Genomic DNA, 11,137 nt, shown 5'->3' on the forward strand with positions numbered 1-11,137 from the left:
AATGATGACGGAAAAGTCACTGAAATACTCAGTCTGTAGTGGAGGATGCCACAGGAAATATGTTAGTCATCATATTTTGCTGTTAATATTCCAAGAGCTTAATTTGTGGACATGGCTGTTGTGATCTTCGAAGTCCCCTAAGACATCTAAAATAGTGATGATGAAGTGAAGTGAGACTAATGTCACCGTAAGGGTCATCGTAAGCGTCATCCACGAGCAAGTTTGAGGTCATGGGGGGGGGGGGGGGGGGCTGTTGACGAATAGTCCTGAAACAGTACGAACAACCGTCCTTCACACGTCGCACAGCAACGTCTATAGTGCGGGTGCAAAGTGGAATAAGATATTCCAGGCCTTGAGAAGAAAAGGGATAAAACGGAGACATTTAGGAGTAATGTACAATATCTACTGGATTACAGTTTGACGCAGGATTATAACTCATCGTCACTGTTATTCAGGAAGCAATTATTCTAAGAAGCAAGGAGGTGAAAGAAAATATCAGAAGAAGAACAAATATGCAAAGGGAAAGGTATATACGCTAAGGGTCTCAAAGCTCTTCTGGCCGCCAGAAAAGATGACTTGAGATAAAATATTGCATGAATCTGAGTGGCACTTAGTTTGGGTTAAGTGAATAAAAAAATACGACTGTAGAGATGATAAGTTGCGGAAGGTAGAACAGAGAGCTGCCAAACATGAAAACTGTTCATCGTAGTGGAAGTAAAATGCCTGATTGCGCTGAGCATGGTAATTGAGATATCAGAAGCAACAAGCGAAAAGAGATTTCGTCGTGGAAAGAGGTTTCAAACTTTAAAATTTATTAGAAAATGGTTCAAATGGCACTGAGCACTATGGGACTTAACTTCTCAGGTCATCAGTCCCCTAGAACTTAGAACTACTTAAACCTAACTAACCTAAGGACGTCACACACATCCATGCCCGAGGCAGGACTCGAACCTGCGACCGTAGCGGTCGCGCGGTTCCAGATTGGAGCGCCCAGAACGGCTTGGCCACTCCGGCCGGCAAAAATTTGTTAGAAGGAAATTCCTGAAACTATGTCTGGAACACAGGATTGTATGGAAAAGAAATTGGGGCTCTTGAAAATCGGAAAGGCTGAAAACGGAAAAATTGTTGTACTATATGGTGTTGTTAAATATTTAAGTGGACAGATGAAAAATGCAGGGATAAGGTACCAGAGGAAAACCGAGGTAAGGTGTATGAAAAATCTTAACCAGAAGTGCTGCAGGTGTGTAGCTCGTGTGCTAACAGACAAAGCAATACGGGCACCAGTAAAATGCGCCGCTTATAGTCACCAATATTAGTCACTACATTCACACCGCGTTTCGAGTATTTCTGCCTCTAATTCCATGTGCACAGACGTTATTTCATCTCTGAGGCTCAGTCCCTATAATATAAATTGCCTAAATCTATATGTTGTTGTTGTTGTGGTCTTCAGTCCTGAGACTGGTTTGATGCAGCTCTCCATGCTACTCTATCCTGTGCAAGCTGCTTCATCTCCCAGTACCTACTGCAACCTACATCCTTCTGAATCTGCTTAGTGTATTCATCTCTTGGTCTCCCTCTACGATTTTTACCCTCCACGCTGCCCTCCAATACTAAATTGGTGATCCCTTGATGCCTCAGAACATGTCGTACCAACCGATCCCTTCTACTGGTCAAGCTGTGCCACAAACTTCTCTTCTCCCCAATCCTATTCAATACTTCCTCATTAGTTATGTAATCTACCCATCTAATCTTCAGCATTCTTCTGTAGCACCACATTTCGAAAGCTTCTATTCTCTTCTTGTCCAAACTATTTATTGTCCGTGTTTCACTTCCATACATGGCCACACTCCATACAAATACTTTCAGAAATGACTTCCTGACACTTAAATCTATACTCGATGTTAACAAATTTCTCTTCTTCAGAAACGCTTTCCTTGCCATATAAGCCCGACGACTGACGTTTTCGTCGACAATTCCACACTTGCAGTCTATCAAGCCGGGAAACCGCCTCAAGCTGACCCATAAAACCCGCCTAAGTTGCAGCTAAAGTCGTCCTTGAACATTAAATACCCTATGTTCTAGCAAGTACAAAATGTAAAATTGACGTTTGTGTACATTTTACCCACATATTGTGAGTTGTAACAGAATAAAATCATCAATTAAATCGTTTTGTTCGCCTAGCATTCTTACTACACAATTCCTGTGTTCTTAAGGGTTAAGTTTAGGTCGGACTGTAAACGTAAATAGTTTTTGCATAACATTTACAACAGTCTTTTTTCTCATTGCCCTCACGGGGAAATTTAAATTAATAGTGTCAGTGAGATTGCGGACTAAGCCGGCGGCCTAAGAGAGAGAGAGCTTGTTGAAAATAACTTGCAGTGCGCATGCCCTGCACCTCAAGAAGCTTTTATAGGCCAATTTGAGGTTGTTTCCCGGCCTGATGCACCGCGAGAGTCCTATATCACATTATTCGTTCCGGCCTGTCCCACACCACTGTCGTGCGTTGTACACAGTTATCGTTTACACACTGTATATGTATACCGATTGCTTTATTTTCTGCTCTGAGTGATGTCATTGGGAAGGGTAGTTTTTTTGGTACTACTCTGTAAACGGAGAGTCGTAACGAAGAGTATTTACACGGTCTGTTATTTCGGCATTCAGTTTCGTGATAGAGGGCGGACTTCGCGTCGAGGTGGCCAGGTGCCTTCGCTGGCGTTTCTAATCCGCTCCTTACTCACTGAACTCCCCTTGCCGATACAGTATTCGCTTTTGACGGACAGGGTTAGCAGCAGTCTGCGACTGTTTGTTGATGTCGCTGCAGTCTACGGAGAAGTATCGTCGTTGAGTGCTGCAGGGTACAGAGCGACAGGCAGAATTTCTGTTTGGTGCGATGAATCGCAGCTTGCTCTACATGTTGAACAATACAAATAATGCAGATGAATAGGCAAAAGAATCCCGTAACATTAGGATGAAGTATTAGTGGCTTGGTGTCTGATACAATCACATATATTACATATCTATGCGTAACGTTGCAAAGCGACATGAAATGGAACAAGGACGTAAGGTGGATTGTAGAGAAGACTTCGGTTTCGGTTTATTGGGCGAATTCTGGGAAATCTAAGCTCATCTTTAAAGGTGACCGGGCATAGAACATTATGCTAACTTCATCGTAAGAATGTAGCTGATGCGAACATAACACAACGTATTCTCCTGCTCTTCATGGAATCTCACTGGATTTCGTTTCACGTGGAGCGGGAACCAAGCTGTCTTGAGTACACTTAAGTGCGGTAATAAGGTTACATCGACTCTGCGATAATACTGTACGCGAGAACAGCTTTTCCGACAGCTCTGGCCAGCCGGCTGGCCCAACTAACTTGCAGTGATGTGAACGGTCGCAGTTAAGATGTGAAGTGAGATGAGCTGAGAAACAACGTAACTTTTTAAACGGGATGAAATAATACGGTAAAAATCTAACATTGAGGTGTGAGAAAGCATCGTGCATTATTTCATTACGTCTGCAGCCTTTAACTTTGTCATTTATCACGACAAATCCATTAATCCATTAACTTGGATCCATACCAGTTTTATTGGGTTCTACCTGCAATGGTACATTGGTAACTGTAAAAACGCACATCTGGATGGTGTGCTCAATGGTGTGAAAATTGTTCCTGTTTTTCTATGACGCTTGTTTGAGACCTCATCTGTGGTGTTAAACAATGAAAATAGTCCAATAAAGAGTGTTCCGTTTTTCATATTTGTCCCAAAAATTTAATTTTTTAATGTTTTCTGAATTTAAGCAATCTTTTATAAAATATCGATGGTTAAGAATTGATATTTGCGCGAAAAACTGGAATTTAGCGTGCGATGTGTAATTAGGAACAAGAAGACGTGCAGTTTTCATAAAAAATGGTTAGATATGCGCTAATTAGGATATCTTTGATGAATTTTGTATTTAAATGATGTTGAGTTTTGAACCAAACGAAGAATAAAATCGAAAAAAAAACACAAAGAGAGTCGAACCAGCGATCCGTAGAATATGCGATTACGTTTCTACAACGCTACCGGTTCAGCCAGGCCACAAAAATCACTTAACTCTAGGAAATAAAGTTCTTCGGAAAATTTCAAAGTCGATTTTCTCTGTAAACTTGTGAAAAACGTTAAGAGCAATCTGCTTCTCGCCACTTTTTAACTGTGTTCCACGTACGTGCTTCATTACGGAACAGACAGCAGTGTCAGCCATTTCCACAGTACGTATTAACAGCGCGACAGTCAGACCATAACTATCGGTTACAGAGAATGCTAATGTACACGAATTTTGAAGTAAAAACTACATAGCTAATTAAGGAAAACGTTGATGGCTCTTAATACATTGAATATCTTAAGAGTTTCATTTACAGTAACCTGGTAATAAAGTGTTTAATATATAAGTAGGATCTGCTTCCAAGAGCGTAACAACACCAGTGTAAGGTGGGCTACAGCAGCTGGCCAATCACCAAGTCTGTGTTTGTTTACATGAGATTTATTCTTATGATGAACGAAGTATTGTAAGAACAATTCTTGAGTATTGCTAGACTGCTTTGGATCCCCACCAAGTCAGATTAAAAGTAAACGTCAAAGTCATTCAGAGGCGTGCTGCTAGATTTGTTACCGGTAGGTTCGATCAGCACGGAAGTGTTAGAGATGCTTCTTGAACTCAAGTTCAGTTCCTGGAGTGAGAAGACGTTATTTTGTGAAACGCTATTGAGAAAGTTTAGAGAACAGGCATTTTCAACCGACAGCAGAACGATTTTTTTCAACCGACAGCAGAACGATTTTTTTCAACCGACAGCAGAACGATCTTGCTGGCACTAACACACAGTATATCTCGGTGAGGACCGCAAAGAACAAGCTAAGAGAAATCAGGGTCGTACTGACGACATTTACAACTGGGATAGGAAAAGGAGTGACTAACACTGGTACAGTTTACCCTCTACCATGCACCGTATGGCGGCTTGCGGAGTATGTATACAGATGTAGTGCAGAAATAAGCGTATGTATTCTCAATAAATGTTTCTGTACTCAGCTTCACAAGATGCCGGTATGACTTAGAAAGAGATTTTTTATCGCGCAATTGCTCCGTATTGTTTCTCTTCTGGTGAAAAGGAGGCAAGCAGCCGAGATCACGAGTGGCGCTGGTCAGTACCTGCGGTCATAAAGCACTGATTATCGCGATATGTTCCCAGCCCAGACCTACCTCTGCCTGCGACGTATGTAGAAACACATACCACCGCACGTTAATATCTCTTTTTCAGGTAGATGATAACGGCAACTGTTCCGCTAATCAGCCAGATTACACGATGAGAACAATTAGGGCGATATGGACAGCCGCTCAAGTGGCACAGGAGAGTTATCAGGTTATCAAACAAATCAGTGCCTCGATTACCACGACCTGTTAGTACAGTAGATCGGTAGGCAAGCGTCATAATTTGTTAAGAACAGAGGTTTGCATCTTTCCAAAGGTAAAACAGTGATTTCCTGACACGGAAATAAAAATGGTAGGGAAATTCGTTCATTGACTCGAGAAATAGTAATGCGAAAGAGAAATTTCCGCCAGCTGAAGTGGCCGAGCGGTTCTAGGCGCTACAGTCTGGAACCGCGCGACCGCTACGGTCGCAGGTTCGAATCCTGCCTCGGGCATGGATGTGTGTGATGTCCTTAGGTTAGTTAGGTTTCAGTAGTTCTAAGTTCTAGGGGACTGATGACCTCAGATGTTAAGTCCCATAGTGGTCAGAGCCATTTGAACCATTTGAGAAATTTCCATATGAGCTGCAACCGGGTACTGAAATAAATCCACTGTCGAGAAGTGAAAATTTGTGCCGGACTGGGATTCGAACCCGGATTTCGCGTTTATGGGGAGCGGTCGCCCGAACCGTACGGCTATCCGAGCACGCTTTCGTCCAACCCAAATTCCAATATGTTGCACATTACATACATAGTATCACCTGCCCACTTCCTCATTGCTCACAGCCTCACCTAATTCTCGCAAGAAATCGAACGAAGAGTGCACCCACAATGAAGAATATTATTTAAAGACAAGGTGATTATGTTTATGTGTACGGTGTCTTTTATTTTGGCCATGTCCGAAAGAACAGACAACACACGTATAAAAAAAAACCATAAGAACTGACGACTTCTAGCACCGAACAGGAAGTGTCTTATTTGGCTGCCAAGCTGAGAGCCAAAGTCAACGTAAACAAAGCGGTCAGAAGTAGGTCGCAGCGCCGCACTGGACCCACAAAAAGCCGTGGTTGTGCAGCGCTGGTCTGAAAAATTTCAGATGCCACAGACCGACTTTGCGTGCCAATTTAATGTACTACGTTTTAGAAGAACGTTCACCTTGGGTGTTCTTCATGGGAGATTTTCCTCTCACTGGTTTAGCCGAATAAGTGTCTCTCACGAGTATGACAGTTTTATAAACGAAAATCGTTCCTCCTACCATATTAAGGAAAGATTGTGGTGCCAGGAAGTTATTGACGAGATGAACAGAGATCCTTCAGGTACTGGGTTCCAATGGTGGGATGCCAGAATAAATGAAATAAACACATACTCGTATCCATACTCATGACGTCCTTATGAAATGGAAATTGCGCGTGTCGTAAAAGACGCGCTGGCAGCAGTTTATGCCGACTGATTTATTTTCTGCTCTGGGTGTTGTCATTGGAAAGGACGATTTTTTTGGGATTGCTCTTTAAGTCAACAGTAAGTCTTAACGAGGAGTAGTTACACAGGATGTTATTTCGTCACTGAGTTTCGTGACAGTAGGCGGAGTACGCTTCCAGGTGGGTAGGCGTCTTTCGCTGGCTTTTTCAATCTGAACCTTATACGTTAAACTCTGCGTTCCGATCTAATAACTGCTTTACTCAGACAGCCAGTAACACAGCTGAGCACTCCACAACTGACGCGACTTTTAACCCAATAAGCGATGTGACGTAACTGAACGGGTGTGGGCGTACACTGGCTGTGTTCGACGCCATGTGCAAGAACCACACACAGACGGCAGGTGGCAGGGACAGCATTCCAGGGTATATAAAACGAGTCGAGGAGATGCGGAAAACAGGTCAGTGTTGTCAAAATGCAGAAACAGAGCGATTTATCTGACGTACAAAAGGGCATGATCACTGGTTTTCAGGCCGACTGTGGAAACATTTCCGAAGCGGCTAAACTTGTGAACTGTTCGAGTGTCGCTGCGGTTAGAGCATACCGTGCATAGCAAAATAGCATTATCCAAACCGGCACCAAGGCAGTTGTGGTGCACCATGTGCCGTAGATAACACGGGTGAAAGGCGGCTGCGGAGATTACGGGCGAATAGACGTGCAACTCTGGATCAACTGACTGCCCAGATGAACCAAGGGGCTACCAACAATGACTCCTGAACGACCGTTCACCGGATGTTCAATGGCGAGGAAGGCTGGAACTTCTACGCCAGTACCGCAACTAGATCGTTCAGGTACTGGGTTCTAATGGCGGGATGCCAGAATAAATGAAATAAACACATTCTCGTATCCATATTCATGACATCCTTATGAAATGGAAATTGCGCGTGTCGTAAAAGACGCGCTGGCAGCAGTTTATGCCAACTGATTTATTTTCTGCTCTGGGTGTTGTCATTGGAAAGGACGATTTTTTTGGGATCACTCTTTAAGTCAACAGTAAATCGTAACGAGGAGTAGTTACACATGATGTTATTTCGTCACTGAGTTTCGTGACAGTAGGCGGAGTACGCTTCCAGGTGGATAGGCGTCTTTCGCTGGCTTTTTGAATCTGAACCTTATACATTTAACTCCCCGTGCCGACCTAATAACTGCTTTACACAGACAGCCAGTAACACAGCTGAGTAGACCACAACTGACACCACTTTTAGCCCTATACACGATGTGACGTAACTGAACGGGTGTGGGCGTACACTGGCTGTGTTCGACGACATGTGCAAGGACCACACACAGACGGCAGGTGGCAGCGACAGCATTCCAGGGTATATAAAACCAGTCGAGGAGATGCGGAAAACAGGGTAGCGTTGTCATAATGCAGAAACGGAGCGATTTATCTGACGTACAAAAGGGTATGATCACTGGCTTAAATGTTCCCGAAACGACTAAGTTTGTGAACTGTTCGAGTGTCGCTGCGGTTAAAGTATACCGTGCACAGCAAAATAGCATTATCCAAACCGGCACCAAGGCAGCTGTGGTGCACCATGTACCGTAGATTAAACGGGCGAAAGGCGGCTGCGGAGATGTTTACAGGCCAACAGACGCACAACTGTTGATCAGCTGACTGACCAGATGAACCAAGGGGCTACCAACAGTGACTCCTGGATGTTCAATGGCGAGGAAGGCTGGAACTTCCACGTCAGTACCGTAACTGGACGTGGTGACAGGTGACGTTTTCAGATGAATCACGTTTTATGCTCCATCTGACATATGACCGTTGACATGTACAGCGTGATGAAAGTCTGAAAGCAAACACTCTGTAGCAGTTGTCGGAAGGGGAACGTGATCGTGGCATTCCGTAGGTGATCACGTGATCCTCAAGCCACAGTGGGTCAACACAAGTATGCATCTACCCTTGGGGATCATCTCCACCCCAGCACAGTTCGTTTCCCCCGCACGATACCATATACCAGCATGACAGTGCAACATATCACACAGCTCGTCGTGTACGGACCTGGTTCACAGAGAGCCAGAAGGAGTTTATCGTATTCTCCCGGCCACCAAACCCCGCGGATTTAAGCCCAGTCGGGATTCTGTGGGACCACGGCGATCAGGCACGTACCATCCAGGACCCCAGCGCAACTGGCGACGACGCAGTAGTCGCCATTATTCCACATCTCTGTCAGTATCTTCTAGAAACTCAGTGACTCTCTTCCTGCACGTTTCGCAGCGGTCCGCGTTGCAGAAGCTGGTCACTCGGCTTGGTTGGTCGGTTGGTTGATTTGGGGGGGGGGGGGGAGGAAGCAAACAGCGAGGTCACCGGTCCCATCGGATTAGGGAGTGATGGGGAAAGTACTCGGCCGAGCCCTTTCAAAGGAACCATTCCGGCATTTGCCTGAAGCGATTTAGCGAAATCATGGAAAAGCCAAATCAGGTCGCGAGTTTGAACCGTCGTCCTCCCGCATGCGAGTCCATTGTGCTAACCACTGCACCACCTGGCTCGGTGGTTTTTCAAGCTTTTGACAGTTGGTCACAGTGTATAATGAAAGTTTTTTATTACATTCTGCAAATTTTGAAGTGGCGTTCGAAGGTTACGTTGGTTGTCTTCATGTTCCGTTCAAAAACGGAAGGCCTGAAGAATAACTTTCTGTCCTTTCCATAAATTGAACGCATCGATAAAGCTAAAGGTTGGTTTGACCAGCATAGTGCTTTATTATGGAAACCTGTTGTTGGATAGTTAAAGCCTACACCTCCCTCAGAGCACACGTTTAGCTCAACCTGATAGCGACGGGTGAGTCTACATTTTAATCTTACGAATTAATCCTGCAGCTCATATATTGAAAATCTCTCTGCAAATAGTCAAATATCTATGCTAGGAAAAGACAGCTTTACGTTAGTACAGCAAAGAAAGATTACATTTGACTGATAGAGTCACAGAAAACTTTAAAACGAATGCTCCGTTGATTTAATAAACAAATGAGGTCTACTTGTACCAAGCTACAATACATTTCAGTATTCTGACAGACAACAGACACACACACACACACACATATATATATATATATATATATATATATATATATATATATATATATATATATATACGCGTAGCTGTTTGGACTTCGCATACGTTTTATTTATAGAATGGAAGCTGTTACCGATAAATCTCCAGTACAGATTAAAACCCAGTTCGAAACCTATCTTTGAATATTATACAAATGATGTCTTTCACGTTCATATCATTTAGTATTATGGACAAGCTATTCAGCAGAACCAACGGGAGTGTAACATTTGGTATTATTCTACATGTAGAAGCTATTGATTGAAGGTGAAACGGTAATTTCTAGGAAAATAATTTGAAAATCCCGAAACATAACCTCAAAAGTATGCCACTGGTCACTTGTGGATATCGTTTTAAGTCAACAGGGAATAGGCTTAAGGGCCAAAATTGTCACTAAAAACAAATTAATGGACGTCCAAAATCAAACAATTGTGGAACAACGTTCGTTTTTTTTTTACACAACGCACAAAGATATGTCGTAATTTGTCGCGTGCAGTAAGCAAAGCGCCGATCACTCAAGCTTTTTGTTTTGGAAAAAAAAAAAAAAAATAGACATGCAATCTGCATTATCTTCAGCCGGACGTGTGCTCACGTAAGTCAGATCCGATCCGATCCTATTTCTGATACTCTCACACCTGTATACAGAGACCGTTTCTTACCTATGGACATCTGAGTAGACGGAAGTGTCCCGACTTAATACCGACGGTTGGTGTAGTGATGTACGAGGTAAAACTGCACAGATGGCGAGACTATTCCACTTGCGGACAATCACGTGAAAGGCACTAACGGCCCAACTGCTGGTCCGCTACTGTAGACATCCCGCGAGCCGGAGACAGCCTGCCAGATAAGATGCCGCCCAGATAGCGAGGCACACTTTGACCCGCAGGCAGCGCTGTCGAGGGGCCAGGCAAACGCCACTGTTGATGCGTCACCTCTCATTGCCTTTGCGCATGCGCCGCCACTCTTCGGGCCTGGCAGAATTCTAACGGTGCAAGGAAGAACCGATGAAAAGCTGTTGACAAGAGACATACTCCTTCATTCCTTGCAGTAGCTTCGTGTAATAAAACTACTGGAGTCCTAAGATATGCTACCGTAGTCGATGGCGCAAACACATGTTCCTGCGAACGCATATTGAGCAGCACCTGCTTCGAATCCGGTTCCTAGTGGAAGAAGCTGTTATCGCCAGTGGTTCCAGATCAACAGACTGCGCGCCAATGTCCTTCGCTAACCCTTTCTGACTGTAGTTTCTGTTGAAGCCACTTGGGATTTTCTCATTTCGTGGCATATGCACAGTCGCTGCATTTATAGCCAGCCTTTACGTCTCCAATAGGTACTGCCCTACAGTAGCTGCAGTTTGAATTTCTTCACATGTTTCAAATGTTAGCAGTC

General features: G+C 43.9%; 1 protein-coding gene across 1 annotated transcript in view; it reads right to left on the bottom strand.

Annotated features, from left to right (window-relative positions):
* Positions 1-10,542, bottom strand: part of LOC126458593 (G protein-activated inward rectifier potassium channel 3-like) — a 109,078-nt gene extending 98,536 nt beyond the window's left edge. Inside the window, exon 1 of the mRNA XM_050095737.1 lies at positions 10,408-10,542. The gene's annotated coding sequence lies outside the window, so the exon portion shown is untranslated. The remainder of the gene's footprint in view (positions 1-10,407) is intronic.
* Between the last annotated feature and the right edge of the window lie 595 nt (positions 10,543-11,137).

The sequence above is a fragment of the Schistocerca serialis genome, chromosome 2 (assembly GCF_023864345.2).
Source record: "Schistocerca serialis cubense isolate TAMUIC-IGC-003099 chromosome 2, iqSchSeri2.2, whole genome shotgun sequence".
NCBI classification, from domain to species: Eukaryota; Metazoa; Arthropoda; class Insecta; order Orthoptera; family Acrididae; genus Schistocerca; species Schistocerca serialis.